At 37.8% G+C, this 22,834-nt stretch overlaps 1 protein-coding gene across 1 annotated transcript in view; it reads left to right on the top strand.

The window, feature by feature from the left end:
• LOC117062215 (acyl-coenzyme A oxidase-like protein) overlaps nucleotides 1-22,834 on the top strand; it is a 389,661-nt gene that overhangs the window by 197,092 nt on the left and 169,735 nt on the right. The gene's annotated exons all lie outside the window — the stretch shown is intronic.

Below are 22,834 nucleotides of genomic sequence, written 5' to 3'. Positions count from 1 at the left end.
CAGAAAAATATAAAACCTATGTGAAACGGATGAAGTCCTAGAAGGAAACAAACTACCAAAATATAATAAAGAATACATAGAAAATCCTAATAAACCAATCACAGAATATTAGGTAAATAATTTTAAAACTTCCCACAATGAAAAGCCCAGGCCTAAACAGCTTTAATAGTGAATTCCACCAAACATTTAAATAAGAGTTAATATCAGTCCTCCACAAACTCTTCTAAAACACAGAAGAGGAAGGAGCACTTCCCAGCTTATCCCATGTGGCCAGTATCACTCAATACCAAAATAAGGCAAAGACATTAGAAGAAAACTATAGAGCAATATCACTTATGAATATAGATGTAAAATCCTTTAACAAAATACTAGTAAACTTAATTTAGCAACATATAAAAAGGAGTATACGGCCGGGCGCGGTGGCTCAAGCCTGTAATCCCAGCACTTTGGGAGGCCGAGACGGGCGGATCACGAGGTCAGGAGATCGAGACCATCCTGGCTAACACGGTGAAACCCCGTCTCTACTAAAAATACAAAAAAAACTAGCCGGGCGAGGTGGCGGGCGCCTGTAGTCCCAGCTACTCGGGAGGCTGAGGCAGGAGAATGGCGTAAACCCGGGAGGCGGAGCTTGCAGTGAGCTGAGATCCGGCCACTGCACTCCAGCCTGGGCGACAGAGCGAGACTCCGTCTCAACAACAACAACAAAAAAAAAAAAAAAAAAAAAAAAAAAAAAAAAAAAAAAGGAGTATACACCATGACCAAGTGAGATTTATCCCAAGAATGCAAGGTTGGTTTAACATATCAAAAAACAACATACTAGACTATGTTAATAGAATATATGGGAAAAAACCATGATCAGCCCCATAGATGCAAAAAAAGCATTTAACAAAATCAAGTACCTTTTCATGATAAAAACAGTCAACAAACGAGGTATATAAGAAAACTTTCTTTACCTGATAAAAGTCATCTATGAAAAACCCACAGTTAACATCATATGTAATGGTGAAAGATTGAATGCTCTCTTCCTAAGATTAGGAACAAAACAAGGATGTCTAATTTTTACATGTCTATTTAACATCTTGTTGAGGTTCTAGTCAAGACAAGTAGGCAAGGAAAATAATAAAAGTCATGTAAACTGGAGAGGAAGAAGTAAGCTGTGTCTACTTGCAGATGATGTGCCTTCATATATAGAAAATCTTACAGAATCCACTAAAAATTTATTAGAAATGACATGTTCAGCAAGACTGCAGGATAGATCAATAAATAAAAATCAGTTGTGTTTCTATAGACTAGCAATGAACAATCCAAAAATCAAAAAGAATAAAATACCTAAGGATAAATTTAATAAAGAAGTTAAAAGAAGCTGTGAATATATGGAATATATGTTCATGGATCAGAAGATGTAATGTTGTTAAGGTGACAATACTCCCCAAATTAATCTATAGATACAAAGCAATCTCTATCAAAATCCCAGAAGCCTGATTTTTTTTAGAAATTTACATGCTGACCCTAAAATTTATGGAAATATAAAGGACCCAGTATAGCCACAACAATCTTTAGAAAGAGTAACAAAGTTGGAAGGCTCACATTTCTCAATTCAAAAACTTAACATGAAGCTGCAGTAATCAAGACAGTGTGGTACTGGCATTGGATAGATATACAGGTCAATGGAATTAAATCAAGAGTACAGAAACACATCCCTAAATTTATGGCCAGCTTATTTTTTACAAAGATGCTAAGACAATTCAATGAAAGAACAGTGTTTTCAATAAATGGTGCTAGGACAACTGGATATTGATATGCAAAAAATGAAGTTGGACCCCTATACAGCAGTTAACTTAAAATGGAGCATAAGCCTAAATTTAAGACCTAAGACAATAAATCTCTTAGAGGAATCTCTTAGAGGAGCAAATCTTTGCAACTGTAGGTTAGGCAATGGTTTCTTAGATAGAATACCAAAAACACAATTACAAAAGAAAAAAATATATACATTGGACTTCATAAGAAGTAAAAGATTTTTTTGTGCTTAAAAAGTCACCATCAAGAAAGTGAAACACAATCCACAGAATAGGAGAAAGTTTTTTCAAATTATGTATCTGGCATATACATCTCGACTTGTATCTAGAACATACATGAATTCTTGCAATTCAGCAATAAAATGACAATCCAATTGAAAAATGGGCAAAGATCCAAAGACATTTCTCCAAAGAAGATGTACGAATAACCAATAAGCACATGAAAAAGTACTAAAAGTCATTATTTGTCAAGGAAGTACAAATCAAAACAGCAATCAGATAAAACTTCACACCCACTAGGATGGCTATAATGAAAAACATAGTAACAAGTGTTGACAAGTATGTAGTGAAATAGAAACCTCATACATTGCTGGTGGGAATGTAAAATGGTATAGTCGCTTTGAAAAACAACTTGGCAGTTCTCCAAAATATTAAACATGAAATTGCCATATATCTCAGCAATTCTACTCCTAGGTATATACCCCAGAGAAATGAAAACATATATGCACACAAAAATGTGCACATGAATGTTCACAGTGACGTTTTTTGTAATAATGAAAATGTGGAAAAAATCGGATGTCCATAGTGGGTAAACAAAATATGGCACATTCACAAAGTGGAATATTATTTGGCAATAAAAATAATGAAGTACTGATACATGCTATAACATGGATAAACCTTGAAAACATTATGCTAAGTGAAAGAAGCTAGTCACAAAAATCATGTGGAATAATTCCATTGATATGAAATTTCCAGAATAGTCAGAGTGATAGAGATGGAAACTAAATCAGTGGTTGCCAGGGACTGAGGGGTAAAGGAGGTGTATTTAGGCCAGTCTTGCATTGCTATGAAGAAATACCTGAGGCTGGGCAATTAATGAAGAAAAGAGGTTTAGTTGGCTCATGATGCTGCAGGCTATGCAAGCATGGCACAGGCATCTGCTCTGCTTCTGGGTAGGCCTCAGGGAGCTTTTATTCATGGCAGAAGGTGAAGTAGGAGAAGACACGTCACATGGTGAAAGCAGGAGCAAGAGAGAGTAGGAGAGGTACCACACACTTGAAACAATTAGATTTTGTGAGAACTCACTACAGTGAGGACAGTGCCAAGCCTGGAGGAATCCACGCCCATGACCCAAATACCTCCCACCATGTCTCACCTCCAACATCGGGAATTACAATATGAGATGTGGAGGGGACATCCAAACTATATCAGGAGAAAACGAGGAGTGATTGCTAACAGGTATAGGTTTTCTCTTTTGGGTGATGAAAATATTCTACAATTAGATGGTGATGGTTGCACAACTCCCTAAATATACTAGAAACCACTGAATTCACACTTTAGAAGTGTGAATGCTGTAGTTCAAGAAATATATCTAATAAAGCTGTTAAGAGAGAGGAGGAAAAAAGAAATCAGATTATGTGAGTCCTCTAAGTATTTTTTTTCGCCTTGAAATTGTCTTGCTATTTTAGAGTTTTTGCAAGTCTATTTAGATTTATTTGTGATCGCATTGAATCTGTAAAGCAATTTGGGCAGTATTGCGTCTTTCAGATTAATGAAGATGATATATCTCTTTGTTTATACAGGTGTTCAATTTATCTAAGTAATGTTTTATAATTTACAGTGTGGAAATCTTGCACATTTTTCACTAAATGTAGTCAAAAGGCATCGATATTTAATTTAATTCCCAATTGTTAATATTTTATAGAAATATAACTCATCATTGTGTATTGACCTGTATTGTCACTAAATTTACTTATTAGTAATTTCTTTGTAGACCGTTTAGAATTTTCCACCTATGCAATATATAAAATATGTGTAAAGAAAGTTTTGCTTATTTTTTTCCAACTTTTTAATTTTTGTTTTGTTTTGATTTTGCCTTATTAGACTGGACAAAACCTTCAGTACAATATTGAGTAGCAGTGGTGAGAGTGGACACCCTATGTTGTTCTTGACTTTAGGTGAAAATGCGTTCAGTATTTCACCATTAACATGAATGTTCACTGCAGATTGTTATTGTCTTTCTCGTTTGTTTTAATTTTTGTGGGTATATAGTAGGTGTTACATAGTAGGTGTTATATTTAAGGGGTATGTGAGATGTTTTAATACAGGCATGCAATTTGAAATAAGCACATCATAGAGAATGGAGTATCCATCCCCTCAAGCATTTATCCTTTGTGTTACGAACAATCCGATGACCCTCTTTTAGTTATTTAAAAATGCACAATTAAGTTGTTACTGACTATAGTCCCCCTGTTTTGCTATTAAATAGTAGGTCTTATTCATTCTTTTAGGTCTTATTCATTCTTATTCATTGATTAGGTCTTATTTATTCATTAGGTCTTATTCATTCTCTTTAGGTCTTATTCATTCTTATTCATTCTGTATAACTGTTTTTTTTGTTGTTGTTGATGCCCTTTATTAGACTGAGGAAATTCCCTTCAATTCCTAGTTGGCTGAGTGTTTTTTTCATGTATGTTCAATTTTGACACAATTTTTCTTTCTCTATTTAGATGGTCATATGATTTTTCTCCTTCATTCTATTAATGAAATGAGTTACATTACTTTTCAAATTTTGAGGCAAATTTGCATTCTTTGAAATCTTTGGAAATCTTTTGAAATCTTTGGTTATATGTGTTATATATACACACACACATATGTACATATATACACATATATATACACATACATGCATATACATATACATATATACATATATGTGTGTGTATATGTATATTTATATACACACAAATACACAATATATACACATATACATGCATATAAATATACATATATATTTTTATATATACACACATATAGAATATATATATGTGTGTGTATATATATATATTTTTTGAGATGGAGTCTTGCTCTGTTGCCCAGGCTGGAGGTCAGTGGTGCAATCTTGGCTCACTGCAACCTCCGCCTCCCGGGTTCAAGCGATTCTCCTGCTTCAGCCTCCTGAGTAGCTGGGCTGGGTAGTATAGGCGCCTGCAACCACACCCAGCTAATTTTTTTTTGTATTTTTAGTAGCGATGGGGTTTCACCATGCTGGCCAGGCTGGTCTCAAACTCCTGACCTCAGGTGATCCACCCACCTTGGCCTCTCAAAGTGTTGGGATTATAGGCGTGAGCCACTGTACCCGGCCACATTATATATTTTTTTATATTATTAGAGTTATTTGGCTAATGTTTTCATAAGGATTTTTTGTGTCTATGTTCATATGGAATGTTGATTTTTAATTTTGGTACTTGAAATTTCCTTGGAAGATTTTGGTATCAGTGTTATATTGTCCTCATAAAAGAAATAGGAAAGTTGTCTCTTCTCTATTTTTCTTAAGCAGTTTGTGTAAGATTGCTTTTATTTCTTTCTTAAATGCTTGATAGTATTTACTAAGATGGTATGGATATGGGTTTTTTTGTTTTTTTATTGGAAAGTTTTTAATGACTTTATTAATTTCTTTAAGAAATATGAGTCTTCAGTCTTGCCAATTTCTTCTCTTGTTAGTTTTGTTACCCTGTATTTTTGAGAAATTTGTTCACTTCTTCACTAATTTGTAAAATGCATATGTTAATAATATTTCCTTATTATTATATTAATGACTGTAAGATCTGTGACAATGTCACTTATTTGTAAAAGAAAACTTTTTTTTGCTTCTTTTTTTTTCAGCCAATTATGCTGGGTGTTTATCAGCTTAGTTAATCTTTTCAAATAACCTATTGGGTAAACAATGAAATTAAGGCAGAAATAAATAAGTTCTTTGAAACCAATGAGAACAAAGACACAATGTACCAGAATCTCTGGGGCACATTTAAAGGAGTGTGTAGTGGGAAATTTATAGCACTAAATGCCCACAAGAGAAAGCAGGAAAAATCTAAAATCAACACGCTAACATCACAATTAAAAGAAGTAGAGAAACAAGAGCAAACAAATTCAAAAGCTAGTAGAAGGCAAGAAACAACTAAGATTACACCAGAACTGAAGGAGATAGAAACACAAAAAACCCGTAAAAAAATCAGTGAATCCAGGAACTGGTTTTTTGAAAAGATTAACAAAATAGACTGCTAGCCAGACTAGTAAAGAAGAAAAGAGAGAAGAATCAAATAGACGCAATAAAAAATGATAAAGGGGATATCACCACTGACCCCACAGAAATACAAACTACCATCAGAGAATACTATAAACACCTCTACACAAATAAACTAGAAAACCTAGAAGAAATGGGTGAATTCCTGGACACATACACCCTCCCAAGACTAAACCAGGAAGAAGCTGAATCCCTGAATAGACCAATAACAAGTTCTGAAACGGAGGCAGTAATTAATAGCCTAGCAAGCAAAAAAATCCAGGACCAGACAGATTCACAGCCAAATTCTACCAGAAGTACAAAGAGGAGCTGGTACCATTCCTTCTGAAACTATTCCAAAAAATAGAAAAAGAGGGAATCCTCCCTAACCCATTTTATGAGGTCAGCATCATCCTGATACCAAAGCCTGGCAGAAATACAACAACAACAAAAAAATTTCAGGCCAATATCCCTGATGAACATCGATGGAAAAATCCTCGATAAACTATTGGCAAACCGAATCCAGCAGCACATCAAAAAGCTTATCTGCCACCATCAATTTGGCTTCATCCCTGCGATGCAAGATTGGTTCAACATAAATCAGTAAACATAATCCATCACATAAACCAAACCAATGACAAAAACCACATGATTATCTCAATAGATGCAGAAAAGACCTTTGACAAAATTCAACACCCCTACATGCTAAAAACTCTCAATAAACTAGATATCGATGGAACGTATCTCAAAATAATAAGAGCTATTTATGACAAACCCACAGCCAATATCATACAGAATGTGCAAAAACTGGAAGCATTCCCTTTGAAAACCGGCAGAAGACAAGGATGCCCTCTCTCACCACTCCTGTTCAACATAGTATTGGAAGTTCTGGCACCAATAATAGACAAACAGCCAAATCATGAGTGAAAATTGCTACAAAGAGAATAAAATACCTAGGAATACAACTTACAAGGGATGTGAAAGACCTATTCAAGGAGAACTACAAACCACTGCTCAAGGAAATAAGAGAGGACATAATCAAATGGAAAAAACATTCCATGCTTATGGTGAAAATGGTCATACTGCCCAAAGTAATTTATAGATTTGATGCTATCCTATCAAGATACCATTGATTTTCTTCACAGAATTAGGAAAAACTACTTTAAATTTCATATGGAACCAAAAAAGAGCCCACATAGCCAAGACAATCCTAAGCAAAAAGAACAAAGCTGGAGGCATCATGCCACCTGACTTCAGACTATACTACAAGCCTACAGTAACCACAACAACATGGTGCTGGTACCAAAACAGAGATATAGACCAGTGGAACACAGCAGAGGCCTCAGAAATAACACCACACATCTACAATCATCTGATCTTTGACAAACCTGACAAAAACAAGCAATAGGGAAAGGATTCCCTATTTAATAAATGGCGTTGGGAAAACTGGCTAGCCATATGCAGAAAGCTGAAACTGAACCCCTTCCTTACACCTTATAGAAAAATTAACTCAAGATGGATTAAAGACTTAAACATAAGACCTAAAACCATCAAAACCCTAGGAGACAACTTAGGCAATACCATTCAGGACATAGGCATGGACAAAGACTTCATGACTAAAACACCAAAAGCAATGGCAACAAAAGCCAAAATTGACAAATGGGATCTAATTAAACTAAAGAGCTTTGGCACAGCAAAAGAAACTACCATCAGAGTGAACAGGCAGCCTATAGAATGAGAGACAATTTTTGCAGTCTATCCATCTGACAATGGGCTAATATCCAGAATCTCCAAAGAACTTAAACAAATTTAGAAGAAAAAAACAACCACATCAAAAAGTGGGTGAAGGAATGAACAGACACTTCTCAAAAGAAGACATTTATGCAGCCAACAAATATATGAAAAAAAAAAAAAAAGCTCATCATCACTGGTCATTAGAGAAATGCAAATCAAAACCACAATGAGATACCATCTCACACCAGTTAGAATGGTGATTATCAAAAAGTCAGAAAACAACAGATGCTGGAGAGGATGTGGAGGAATAGGAATACTTTTATGCTGTTGGTGGGAGTGTAAATTAGTTCAACCATTGTGAAAGACAGTGTAGCAATTCCTCAAGGATCTAGAACCAGAAATACCGTTTGACCCAGCAATCCCATTACTGGCTATATACCCAAAGGATTATAAATCATTCTACTATAAAGACACATGCACAGATATGTTTATTATGGCACTGTCCACAATAGCAAAGACTTGGAACCAATCCAAATGCCCATCAGTGGTAGACTAGATAAAGAAAATGTGGCATATATATACCACAGACTACTATGCAGCCATAAGAAAAGGATGAATTCATGTCCTTTGCAGGGACAGGAGTGAAGCTGGAAACCATCATTCTCAGCAAACTAACACAGGAACAGTAAACCAAACACTGCGTGTTCTCACTCGTAAGTAGGAGTTGAACAATGAGAACACGTGGACACAGGGAGGGGAACATCACACACCAGGGCCTGTTAGGGGGTGGGAGGGCAAGAGGAGGGATAGCATTAGGAGAAATACCTAATGTAGGGTTGATGGTTGCAGCAAAACACCATGGCACATGTATACCTTTGTAAAAAACCTGCACATTCTGCACATATACCCCAGAACTTAAGCTATAATAGTAAAGAAAATCACACTTTGTGTTGTATGGTTCTATAGGTTTTGACAAGGACATAGAGTTGTTCCACTTCAGTATCAGACAAAATTGTCTACCACTTCAGTATCAAACAAAATTGTTCCACCTCCCCCCAAATTCCCTTGTGCTGTCTCTTTATAGTTAACTCCTTCCCACAGTCTTACCCCCAGCAACCTGTATTTTATACCTATAGTTTTTCCTTTTCTAGAATGTCATACATACAGAATTGTACAATATGTAGACTTTTGGATCTACCTTCTTTCACTTAACAAAATGAATTTCAGATTCATCCATATCATTGTGTGAATCAATATTTTCCTACTTTTGATTGCTGAGTAGTATTCCATTGTATAGATGTACCACAGGCTGTTTATCCATTTAACTGGTGAGGAACATGTAGGTTGTTTCTAGTTTTTACAATTATAAATAACTACTAAAAACTATTCTCAACAAGTTTTTGTGTGAATATAAGGTTTTGATTGACTAGGGCAAATACCTATAAGTAGGACTGGTAGGTCAAGTGTTAAGTGTATGTTTAACTTTATAAGAAATTGCTAACATGTTTTCCAAAGTGGTTGTATCATTTTGTGTTTTCATCAGTGATGTATAAGGGTGCAGTTGTCCTGCATCCTTGCCAGCCATTGTTATTGTCAGATTTCGTTTTGATTTTTATTTGTTTTCTGTCTTTCTGATAGTTGTCTCTAATAGTTTGTAGTTTTACATTTTTATTACACTAATAACTAATAATGGTTAGTGTCTTTTCATGTACTTATTTTCCATCTGTGTATCTTCTTTAGCGAAGTGTTTGTTCAGGTCTTTTATCAATTTTTCAGTTGAGTTGTTTGTTTTCTTGTTGTTGAATGCAAGAGTTCTTTATAGGTTCTAAATAGACTTTTTGCATCATATTTTTGTTTGCAAATGTTTTCTCCAAGTTTGTCACTTCTTTTTATTCTCTTAAGAGTGCCTTAATAAGAGCAATAGTTTTCAATTTTGGTTTGGTTCAATGGCTTTAAATTTTGTTTTTTCTTGAAATTGGGTAGTGTCAGCTCTCTAATGTTGTTCTTTTTTGAGAATTGATTTGGCTCTTCTGTTTTTGGCCTTTGCTTATATATTTTAGAATCATCTTGTTAATATCTACGAAAAAGATAACTGATGTTTTTCTTGGGATAGTATTGACTTAGAAATCAAATTGGGGATAGTCTGCCTCTTAATATTGAGTCTTTCAATACATGAACACTGTATATCTTTTCATTTATTTAGGTCTTCTTTTAGTTCTGTTTTGAAGTTTCCAACATACAAACCCTACTCATGTTTTATTATGTTGATACCCAAGCATTTTAGCTTTTTGAATGTACAGTTGTTTATTTCTAACATGTAGGAATACTATTGACTTAGTTCTAGGAGCTTTTGTTGTGTAGATTTTAATAAACATAGGACTTTTCCGATTACCTAATTTTTTGAGTGCTTTTCAAATTTATTTTATCTAATTGGTCAAATTTATGGTGATGGTGTTGGTTGTAGCATTCCCTTTTCTTTTTAATGTCTGTAGGATCAGTACAATTTCTCCCCTTTCCTTCCTGATGTTTTATGTCCTCTTTCCTTATCCCCACTGTTTTGTCTCTCTCATATCACTTTGGGTAGAGGCCTGTCAATTATGTTGCTTTTTCCATATTTTATGTGATTGATTTTCTCTATTTTTAATTTAAATTTCATTGCTACCTGCTCCAATCTTTATTTCTTTCCTTCTGCTTGCTTTAATTTGCTCTCTCTTGCTCTCTCTCTCTCTCCCTCTCTGTGTCTCTATATATCCATCCCCCTCTCTTAAGGTGAAAGGTTAGGTTACTGCTTTGAGACATTGCTTCTTGCCTAATATAATCAATCCACACTAAAATTTCTCTTTAAGCTTGGCTTTAGCTGCATCTTTCTCATTTTGATATGTTGCATTTTCATTTAGTTAAAAATAGTTTAAATTTCTCCTTAAGACTTACCTTTCCGCCCCTGAATTATTTATAACTGCTGTCTTGGTCCAATAACATCCTTTGTATGAATTTTATTCTTCGAAATGTATGGCTCAGTATAAATAGTGTTCTGTGTACACTTAAAAAGGATGTGTATTTTGTTGTGGTTGGGAGGACAGTGTTATAAATGTCAATTAGGTCAAGTTGGTTAATTGTGCTCTGCAGATCGTATATATCATTATTGGTTTTCTGCTTACTTGTTTTATCAGTGACTGCCAGGAGCAGGTTGGCATTTTCAGTTATAATTATGAATTTGTTTATTCTTTCAGTTTTATCCATTTTTTCCTCAAATATTTTAGGTTTTTTTTTTTTTTGCTTGTTGTTTTGGTGCATACACATGCAGGTTTATTTCTTCTTAGAGAATTGACTTATTTGTCATTATATAATTTCTCTGTTGATCCCTGAAAGTATCCTAGTCCTGAAGTCTACTTTGTCATATTAATATAGTTACTCTGGGTTTCCTAAGTGTTTTTATGGTATGTCTTTCTTCATACTTTTAACCTACCTGTATCATTACAGTGGGTTACTTGTAAACAGCATGTAATTGGGTCTTGCCTTTTTATCCAGTTTTACAATTTCTGGCTTTTAAATGGTTTGTCTAGACAGATTGCGTTTAAAGGGATTGCTGACATGTTTGTATTAAAATCTATCATATTGATAGCTTATTTTTAATTTTCTCTCCTTTAATGTTTTTTTCCATTTTTCTGCTTGCTCTTGGTTGAGTTGAACCTAACTTATTATTCCATTTTATCACTTTTATTGACTTATTTATAGATTTAAAAAACATACTTTGATTGTTGACCCAAGGCTTACCATATACATCTTTAATAAATCATAGACTACCTTCAAATAATACTATTCAATTTCCCAAGTAATGTAAGAATCTTACACAGTGTATTCCCAATTCCTCCTTCCCAGCCTTTTTGCTCTATATTACTTTTAAGTCCAGGGTGTGTCTCAGGGATCCATCGTGTGTATATTAGCTCCCTAGGTGGTTCTAATGAGCATTCATAGTTGAGAATCACAGGATCTTTTTAGGGAGCTTCCTAGCATAACCTGCAAACTTCACAAAGAGAAAACAGGCAACAGTGTTATATTATCATGAAAGTTTAAATCGGATCCAAATAACTTGATGATGAAACCGGAAAATTTTCCATATGCATGCCAAAGGAAAACAATTTCTTTCTTTGAGTTTTCCCCAGTGGGACTTGTAACTGTTACAGAGGCAGGACTCTGCATACATTTGCTTCTCAGTCAACTGTTTACACGTTTGTGACACAGAAGTTATTAGACTACATAAGAAAGAGTTGCTATCTATTCTACATTTATAAATGTGTATCTGTCATATATTTATAACAAAAGTGTTACATGTATTGACATGTTTCCTTTTTCTTCAGCTTTTTTAATATTTTGGCTTGATTTAGGCTTGGTTTTGTAAGTGCTGTGTTACACTGTTAATGAAAATTCAAGTTTCTCTGGATCTTAGTTAGACACTTTCCAAGTACCTGTATCAGAGATTTAGAGAAATGTCACAGTTCTAGCTTTAGGTGTCAAGGAAAGACACAAGAGGTGATCAATAAAAATTAAGTAATTGATGAAAAAAAGAACCCCAGAGCCCTTACCATGTGCCATTCATGAGTGCCACATTGAACAGGACAGATCGACACTTGCCTTCACCAGCTGTCAGTCTAATTGGCCCCAAGGACCTACTAAATTTCTTGACTTGGGCCTCCTTGCACCCTCCATAGTCTCTGGCCCAGCTCATTGTCCCCATTGTAGCTCTGCAGCTTCTTTCCTTCCCTCCTGCTTCTTTCATTCCCTGTCTCCCCCCATCACAGTAAGGGGTTGACCCATGGAAAATCTGGTCATAGGAATCCCCAGGAAGGCAGTGTCCCAATTAGGGGAAAGAGGCTGCCTTTATTTTAACACAAGCCCAGGAAAAATTTGGCACATTCTATGACAATATTTTGGTTTTCTAGTTTGTTCCTAGTTTACTGTCCCTGCTACCTATTTTCCAACTTGTAAGGAAATAGCTTCATAAAACTGGTTGAAACATGATAAAATTTTATGCTAACTACCTCCCTCCAACACACATCTTTTCTTTTTCTTTTTCTTTTTTTTTCTCTACTAAGGGTGTCACATCTTGCTATAGGGCCCATCTCCTAACTTTCCATGAATGTAGGCTGCCAGTCAGTTGGTTTCAAGGTTCAGGGTTTGGGTAAGTGGAGGTTTAACTGGTTAGATGTTTATTCAATGTATTTGATCCTACTCAAGTGCAAGGAGAGTATACATCTTTAAGTGTACAGGTCTGGAGTTAGGTGAGCAGGAAATGGACAGTTTCCAGACTATCCTGAGCTCAAATCCCAGTCTCTCCACTTACCATCCTTATGAGCAATTACTTAAATTTTCTGGATGTACATTCCCTCATTAGAAACAGAACGTGAGGCCTGGTGCGGTGGCTTATGCCTGTAATCTCAGCACTTTGGGGGGCCGAGGGCAGAAGTTCGAGACCAACCTGGCCAACATGGTAAAACTCCATCCCTACTAAACATACAAAAAAATTAGCTGAGCGTGGTGGTGAGGGCCTATAATCCCAGCTACTCAGGAGGCTGAGGCAGGAGAATTGCTTGCACTCAGGAGTCAGAGGTTGCAGTGAGCTGAGAATGCACCAGTGTCATCCAGCCTGGGTGACAAGAGCGAGACTCCATCTCAAAGAAAGAAAGAAAGGAAGGAAGGAAGGAAGGAAGGAAGGAAGGGGAGAGGAGAGGGGAGGGGAGGGGAGGGGAGGAGAGGAGAGGAGAGGAGGAGAGGAGAGGAGAGGAGGAAAAGAAAGAGAAACAGAGCATGAATGTCAGTACAGATATACCTCAGAGACATTGCAGGTTTGATTCTAGACCACTGCAATAAAGTGAATATCACAATAACATGAGTCATAATTTTTTGTTTCCCAGTATATATAAAAGTGATATTTACACTGTACTACAGCCTATTAAGTGTGCAACAGCATTATGTCTAAAAAATATACATACCCTTGTTAAAAATACTTTATGCTAAAAAATGCTAATGAGCATCTAAGCCTTCAGTGAGTTAATCTTTTTGCTGGTGGAGGGTCTTGACTTGATGTTGATGGCTGCTGACTGATCAGGTTGGTAATTGCTGAAGGCTGTGGTGGCTATGGCAATACCTTAAGATAACAACGAAGTTTGCTGCAACAATAGACTCTTCCTTTCATGAAACATTTTTCTGTAGCATCTGATGCCATTTGGTCGCATTTTACCCACGGCAGAATATTTTTCCAAAATTGGAGCCAATCCTTTCAAACCTTGCTGCTGCTTTTTCAACTAAGTGTATACGACGTTTTAAATCCTCTTTTGTTATTTCAACAATGTTCACAGCATTTTCACCAGGAGTAGATTCTGTCTCAAGAAACCACTTTCTTTGCTCATTCATGAGAAGCAACTCCTCATCTGTGAAAGTTTTATTATGAGATTGCAGCAATTCCGTCACACCTTCAGGCTCCACTTCTAATTCTCGTTCTCTAGCTCTTTCCACCGTATCTGCAGTGACTTTCTCCACTGAAGTCTTGAACCCCTCAAAGTCATCCATGAGGGCTGGAACATCAACTTCTTCTAAACTTCTGCTAATGCTGGTATTTTGACCTCCTCCCATGAATCACAAATGTTCTTAATGGCCCTTAGAATGGTGAGGAAGGTTTTCAGTTTACCCAGGTCCATAAGAAGAATCACTATCGATGACAGCCATAGCCTTATAAAATGTATTTAATAAATAATCAGATTTGAAAGTCAAAATTGCCCCTTGATCCATGGGCTGGAGAATGCTTGTTGTGTTAACAGGCATGAAAAGACATGTATCTCCTTGTACATCTCCCTCAGAGCTTCTAAGTGACCAGGTGCGTTGTCAATGAACAGTAACATTTTGAAAGGAATCCTTATATCTGAGCATTAGTTCTCAACAACAGGCTTAAAATATTCAGTAAACTCTGCTGTAAACAGATGTGCTATCAACCAGGTGCTGTTATTTCATTTCTATAGTACAGGCAGAGTAAATTCAGTATAATTCTTGATGGCCTGAGGATTTTTGAAATAGTAAATGAGCATTGGCTTCAACTTAAAGCCACTAGCTGCATTAGCTCCTAACAAGAGATTCTGTCTGTTCTTTGAAGTTTTAAAGCAAGTACTGATAAAAGTCCTAGATGGAAACGTCTTCCAAGGCTGTTTCACCTACGCTGAAAATACGTTGTTAAGTGTAGCTACCATAATCACTTATTTTAGCTGGATCTTCTGGATAACTTGCTACTTAAGCTATAGCTTCTACATCAGGACTTGCTACTTCACCTTGCAATTTTATGCTATAGAGATGGTGTCTTTCTTTAAAATTCAAGAACCAATTTAGCCTCAAAGTTTTCTTCTGTGGCTTCCTCACTTCTCTTAGCCTTTGTAGAGTTGAAGAGAGTTATGACCTTGTTCTGGATTAGGCTTTGGCTTAAGGGAATGTTGTGATTTGTATGATCTTCCATCCAGACCACTAAAACTTTCTGTATATCAGCAAAAGTCTGTTTTGCTTTCTTATCATTTGTGTATTCACTGGAGTAGCACTTTTAATTTCCTTCAAGAACTTTTCCTTTGCATTCACAACTTGGCTAACTCTTTGGTACAAGAGGCCTAACTTTCAGCCTTTCTCAGTTTTCAACATGCCTTCCTCACTGGGCTTCTAGCTTTCTTTTTCTTTTTCTTTTTCTTTTAAGCATTTCTAGCTTTTGATCTAGAAAGACATATGACTCTTCCTTTCACTTGAACACTCAGAGGCCACTGTAGGGTTACTGGCTTAATTTCAACATAGTTGTGTCTCAGGGAAGAGAGAGGCCTGAGGAGAGGGAGAGAGATGGGAGAATGGCAGGTTAGTGGAGCAGTCAGAACACACAACATTTACCAGTTAAGTTCCCTGTCTTATTAATTGTTTTGGATGCTCCAAAACAATTACAATAGTAACATCAAAGATCACTGATGACAGATCACCATAACAGATATAATGATGATGAAAAAGTTTGAAATATTATGAGAATTACCAAAACATCACAAAGACACAAAGTGAGTATGTCCTGTTAGAGAAAGGGCTCTGATAGACTTGCTCAGTGCAGGGTTGCCACAAGGCTCAAGTTTTAAAAAGTGTAATATCTGCAAAAATGTAATTAAATGAGGTATTTCTGTACCTACTTTGGGTTGTCAAGGGATTAAATGACTTAACCCATGAAATGGGCTTAAGACAGGGTCCGGCATATCATACATGCTCCAGTGTGGCAGCAAGGAGCAGGCCCCCTGTGACCCTACTTTTGGGGTCCTAATCCTGATCTTGCCATTCGCTAATTGTATAACTTTGAGAAGGCTGCTGATATGCTGTGCCTCATTTTCCCCATCTATAAAATAGGAATAATAATACCTGACTTAGAGGGTTATTAGAAGAATTGAATGAGTGAATATTTGAACATGCTTAGATTAGGGTCTGGAGGATAATAAATGCCTGATAAATGTTAGCTGCTATTGCCATCCCCCCCAGGACCCTCAAACTTTCTATCCCCCCATCCCACCAATTACCACATTGTGATGATTTTTCCTCCTACATTGAAATTACTCAAAGCCTTCTTTCCCTGTCATGTCTCCCCGACCATGCCTGGTTGCACACTCCCTCCCCATTCAGCCTGGCCCTCTTCAAATCCATTCTCCAGGAATCACCAGCCCTCTACCTGAAATGAAATCTAAATTCCTACCTGCCAACTGCTGCCGCCCTCCTGGGGCTTTCCAGCATCTTCTGTATTGGGTTATATTAGTTGGTTCTTTCGCTGCCACAAAGAGCTACCTCAGATTGGGTAATTTATGAAAAAAAGAGGTTTAATTGACTCATAGTTCCACAGGCCTAACAGGAAGCATGACAGGGAGGCCTCAGGAAACTTACAATCATGGTGGAAGGCAAAGGAGAAGCAAGCACCTTTTTCATATGGCAGCAGGAGAGAGAAGGAGCAAAGGGGGAAGTGTCACACACTTTTAACCAACCAGATCTCGTGAGAACTCACTCACTATCACAAAAACAGCCAGGGGGAAAGTCCACCCCCATGATTCAATCACCTCTCGCCAGGCCCCTCCCCCAACACATGGGGATTACAATTCAATTCAAGATGAGATTTGGGTGGGGACACTGAGCCAAACCAAATCATGGGTTGAACTCAAGCTCCCACTTGTGGCCCTGGGGTGCCTTCCACCTGCCGGGCCTTCCCACCTCCACCCCACCCCCACCTCTCTGTCCTCTACTGAGGACTCCACACCCGTCCTATGCTCCTGCTGTGACCTTTCTTACAGACTTCTTTCCCCTCACACTCTCACTTCCCTCACCTGATAAGTTAATGCTTATCTTTTGAGACCCAGTTGAGGCTGCCAACTTCTCTAAGACACTCTCCCAGAGCCCCTTCTGTAATAAGGAGCCCCCATATAAGCTTCCTGGAGCAGCAGCCTGGGCCTGTCTTGTCATTGCACTGTTACTTTTGGTTTGTGATTATAAACTCTGTGAGCACAGAAGTTGTGGATCCTTAATTTGGCATCATCACACCTAGTAGTGTCTGTCTCTGCACAGGTTAATTCACCTACAAAATAAAATTGCCTTGTGTAACTACGTCACACCTGGCTGAGGGGTTGCTTGGAGCTTTGCTCTTGAATCATTTGATCATCTTTGAAACATACATTTCTGAAGGGTCCATGAGGTAGCTGGCCAAGGAAGCTGGGAGCTGGTATCTATCTCCCTTTGGAATCATCTAGTGGGATTTGCTAGAGGGACGAATTTCCTAGCTTAGAAAATGGTTAACAATTTTTAAAAATCAGTATTTTCAGTGCACCAGCCAAAGTGAGTATTTTAGGGTCTGCCTCTCCTCTTTATTCCAGGCCAGATGGGCAGCTCGCACAGTCCAGGATGTATCTCAGGGAAGGAGGGGCCACAGCATTGTCCCTGCTGCTGTCTTTCAACTGGATTCACTTGTTCTCTTGGGCAATCTCCATTTACCCAATACCTGTAATGGTAAAATTAAGAAAATAGCTAACACATATTCAAATGGTTGCCATTTACCAGGCACTGTCCTAAGATTTCATGTGTAGTAACTCATTTAATGTCTCAAGACAAATCAACAGGACAGAGATTTTTCTCTGTTTTTTTGATTAATGTTACAACAGCAGCTGAAATGATGCCTTGCACAAAGTTAGACTTTATGAATATTTGTTGAATAAATGAATGAGTGTAATAACCCTTCAGAGTTTGCAGAAATTCACCAGTCTTCTCTGTTAAAAAATGAAGTTCAGGATAGTTAAGCACCTTGGACGTTACTCATCCCTGCCATTTTTGCACTAGACTTTTAAAAATATGATTCTAATAGCTTATTGCCGAAAAGTCTAGTTTGGTCTTTTTATACAAAATAAACTTTTATAAGTAGAATCTTGCCATCTCATTGACTTTTTGGTTTTAGATATATTGTGGTATTTCTCATGAATCTTACCAAGATGGTGTGTTCTTGACATTGTTTGACTGTGTCCCCACCCAAATCTCATTTTGAACTGTAGCTCCCATAATTCCCACATGTTGTGGGAGGGACCCAGTGGGAGATAATTGAATCATGGGGCCAGTTTCTGCCATACTGTTCTCATGGTAGTGAATAAGTGTCATGAGATCTGACAGTTTTATACGGGGAAACCCCTTTCATTTGTCTCCCATTGTCTTCTTGCCTGCCACAGTGTAAGACATGCTTTTCACATTCTGCCATGATTTTGAGGCCTCCCCAGCCACATGGAACTGTGAGTCCATTAAACCTGTTTTTCTTTATAAATTACCTAGTCTTGTGTATGTCTTTATCAGTGGTGTGAAAACGGACTAATAGAGTAAATTGGTCCCAGTAGAGTGTTGTGCTGCTGTAAACGTAGCCAGCGACTTTAGAACTGGGTAACAGGCAGAGTTTGGAACAGTTTGGAGGGCTCAGAAGAAGAAAGGAAAATGGGGAAAAGTTTGGAACTTCCTAGAGACTTCTTAAAGGGCTTTGACCAAAATGGTGATAATGATATGGACAATGAAATTCAGGCTGAGGTGGACTCAGATGGAGATGAAGAATTTGTTGGGAACTGGAGTAAAGGTGACTCTTTCTATGTTTTAGCAGAGACTGGTGGCATTTTGCCCCAGCCCTAGAGATGTGTGGAACTTTGAAATTGAGGGAGATGATTTAGGGTATCTGGTGGAAGAAATTTCTAAGCAGCAAGGCATTCAAGAGATGACTTGGGTGCTGTTAAAAGCATTCTGTTTTAAAAGAGAAACAGAGTATAAATGCTCAGAAAATTTGCAGCCTGAAGATGCAATAGAAAAGAAAAACCCATTTTCTAAGGAGAATTTCAAGCCTGCTGCAGAAATTTACATAAGTGATGGGAACCAAATGCTAATCCCCAAGACAATGGGGAAAATGTCTCCAGAGCATGTCAGAGACCTTTGCAGCAGCCCCTCCCATCACAAGTCGGGAGGCCTAGGAGGAAAAAATGGTTTCATGGGCCAGGCCCAGGGTCTTCCTGCTGTGTGCAGCCTAGGAACTTTGTGCCCTGCATCCCAGCTGCTTCAGGCTAAAAGGGGCAAAGGTACAGCTAGAGCCATAGCTTTAGAGGGTACAAGCCCCTCTAAAGGGGGTAGTACCTTCCATGTGGTGTTGAGCCTGCAGGTGCGCAGAAGTCAAGAATTGAGGTTTGGAAACCTCTGCCTAGATTTCAGAGGATGTATGGAAATGCCTGGATGTCCAGGCATAAGTTTGCTGCAGGGGTGGGGCTCCTCATGGAGAACCTTTGCTAGGGTAGTGTGGAAGGGAAATGTGGGGTTGAAGTCCCCACACAGAGTCCCCACTGGGGTACTGCCTAGTACAGCTGTGTCCTCCAGACCGCATAATGGTAGATCCACTGACAGCTTGCACCGTGCACTTGGAAAAGCTGCACTCACCACCAACTTGTGAAAGCAACTGGGATGGGGAGCTGTACCCTGCAAATCCAGAGGAGCAGAGCTGCCCAAGACCATGGGAACCCACCTCTTGCATCAGTGTGACTTGGATGTGAGACAAAGAGTCAAAGGAGATCATTTTGGGGCTTTAAGATTTGATCACCCCACTGGATTTTGAACTTACAGGGCGCCTGTAGCCCTTTGTTTTGGCCAATTTCTCCCATTTGGAACAGCTGTATTTACCCAGTGCCTGTACCACCATTGTATCTAGGAAGTAACTAACTTGCTTTTGATTTTACAGGCTCATAGGCAGAAGGGACTTGCTTTAACTTGCTTTGTCTCAGATGAGACTTTGGACTGTAAACTTTTGAGTTAATGCTGAAATGACTTAAGACTTTGGGGGACTGTTGGCAAGGGATGATTGGTTTTGAAATGTGAGGACATGAGATTTGGAAGGGGCCAGGTGTGGAATGATATGTTTTGGCTGTGTCCCCACCCAGATCTCATCTTGAATTGTAGCTCCCATAATTCCATGTGTTGTGGGAGGGACTCAGTGGGAGCAAATTGAATGATGTGGGCAGTTTCCCCTATACTCTTCTTGTGGTAGTGAATAAGTCTCATGAGATCTGATTGTTTTACAAGGGGTTTCCCCTTTCACTTGGCTTTCATTCTCTCTCTTGCCTGCCATCATGTAAAACGTACCTTTTGCCTTCCACCATGATTGTGAGGCCTCCCCAGATATGTGAAACTGTGAGTCTATTAAACCTGTTTGCTTTATAAATTACCCAGTCTCAGGTATGTCTTTATTAGCAGTGTGAAAACAGACTAATACAGGTCTAACACTTTGTTTAATCTGTTCTTTGAATGGATGTAATCCATAAACAAATACCTTGCATTTCTTGAGACATCACCTATTAAATAAACATGTTTAGAAATGAGAAATAATTTTGCCTCCAGAATCCCTATTTCCTAATTTATGTTTTGGGCCACCATGGGTTTCTCAATCAGATTTTCTTAAGACATGCTCCTCCTGTACTCTAAAACACACTGAGCATGGAAGACTTCTCAGACTCCTTGGTTAAACAAATATAAGGGTACAACAAAGAATAAGAGCCACTGGTGCACCTCTCCATCTGGCAGCTGGAAGCTTGGCTGGGGTCTCACAATCCGTTTCTTAAAGACTGTTTGTTCCTTGTTTCCCACCTATTTCCACCCCTGGGGAATGGGGAGAGGTGGGGTTGTGTGTGATTGGAGAGATCAATGGGGAATCATGTATACAGTTTTTTAAATGCCCATTTCTGAAATTCTCTGAGAGTCATTGTATTATAGTCACAGTCTGGAGCATGGGTGATGATAATATAGCATAGATGAAAATGCCACAAACTTGCTCCGGGCACTGACAGGAACATTATTTATAATGAAAAAAGCATGCTATTTAGGAATAGAGAGGCCTGGGTTTAAATCCTAGCTCCGCCCTAACACATGTGGGACCTTGACTCAGGTAGGTTTACCTCAGTTGAGCCTCAGTTTTCCCAACAACCCTATGAAATAGGAAATTATATCTCCATTTTACAGATGCAAATTCAAACCATAAGGAGATACCATTACATATACACTAGAATGACTAACGTTAAAAAGACTGTAAAGACCAATTGTTGGCAGGAATGTAGAACAACTATAATTATTATACACCGCTGGTAGGAGTGTAAAATTTCGTAACTACTTTGGAAAAATTATTTGGCAGTTTCTTTAAAAAGTTTGAAATGCATCTACCATATGACTGAGCCATTTCACTTCAATATATTTTCTCAAGATAAATGAAGACATGTATTTTCTCTAAGAATTGTACATGAATTTTCCTAACAGTTTTATTTGCAATAGTCCCAAACTAGAAACAACCAAAATGTCCATCAACAAGTCAATGCATAAATGAATGTGATGAGTGCATTACATAGACTAGAGTACTACTAGCAATAAAATGGAACAACTACAAATACATATTGTAATGTGGATGAATTTCAGAACAGCATGCTGATTGAAAGAATCAAGACAACACATACTCTGCAATTCAGTTTACTTAAAACACGTCTCATCTATAGTGTCAAAGAACAGATCAGTGGTTGCCTTGGAGTGGGAGTAAAGAAAGGAATGGACTGCAAAAAGACATGAGGCATTTTGTTCTGTAGCTTGATTGTGATGCTATTGTCATGGGTGTGTACGGTTGTCAAAACTCTTCAAGTGGTGCACTTTGAATGAATGCATCATTGTAATATATTATTTCTCAATATTGTTGATTACGGAAGAAGATAAGTTGTTTAAAGCAAAAATAGCCATGAGGTTTATAACACATGCAGAAGATCTGTATCTATATATGTAATATGTATACATATCTTTATATATAAAATCTCAACAGTAGCAAAGTGGATGGGGGAGTGGAATTGAGGTATACTTTATTGTTGTAAGTTACAGAATTTCCAAGGGAAGTGGAATTAAAAAGTTACAAATACAAGAGGCATGTGAAACTTTTTTGTGTGTGTTGATAAAAGAAAATAATTTGGAACATGATTGTATGTGTGTAGACCAAAATAAGAGGAGAGTTGAGCCTAGGGGGCCACTTTGTGCTGAGTCAAGGAGTGCCTAGACAGATGTCAGCATGAGTAGTGAGGCCTATAAATGGATTGGAAGAAAAGTAAACTTGAAAAGAAAGCAAAGGAGAGGTTTTCCAATGGGAGAGCGATGTGGTGGAGACTCATGGTTGCAGGTACAGTCATGGTGCAGGGTGACAGTTTTGACAGACCCATGAAGACTTTGGTAGACTTTGGAGAAGCAGGTTTAACCTTGGGGTCTACATCAGATGCCCACAAGCCTCTGCTATTCCTGTGGTTAGTGTTTGCAGTGTTTGCAGGTATAAATTTTTTGTTATATTTCTTTTGACCTATTTGTCTTCGTATTTTGAGTGGCTTTCTTGTATAAAGCATCTAGTTGAATCTTGATTTTTTAAAAATCATGTCTGACAATCTCCAAGTTAAATAGTACTGTTTAA

This window comes from Trachypithecus francoisi, unplaced genomic scaffold (assembly GCF_009764315.1).
Source record: "Trachypithecus francoisi isolate TF-2019V2 unplaced genomic scaffold, Tfra_2.0 Lachesis_group17, whole genome shotgun sequence".
Lineage (NCBI taxonomy): Eukaryota > Metazoa > Chordata > Mammalia > Primates > Cercopithecidae > Trachypithecus > Trachypithecus francoisi.
This window is presented reverse-complemented; position numbering and strand designations above follow the sequence as displayed.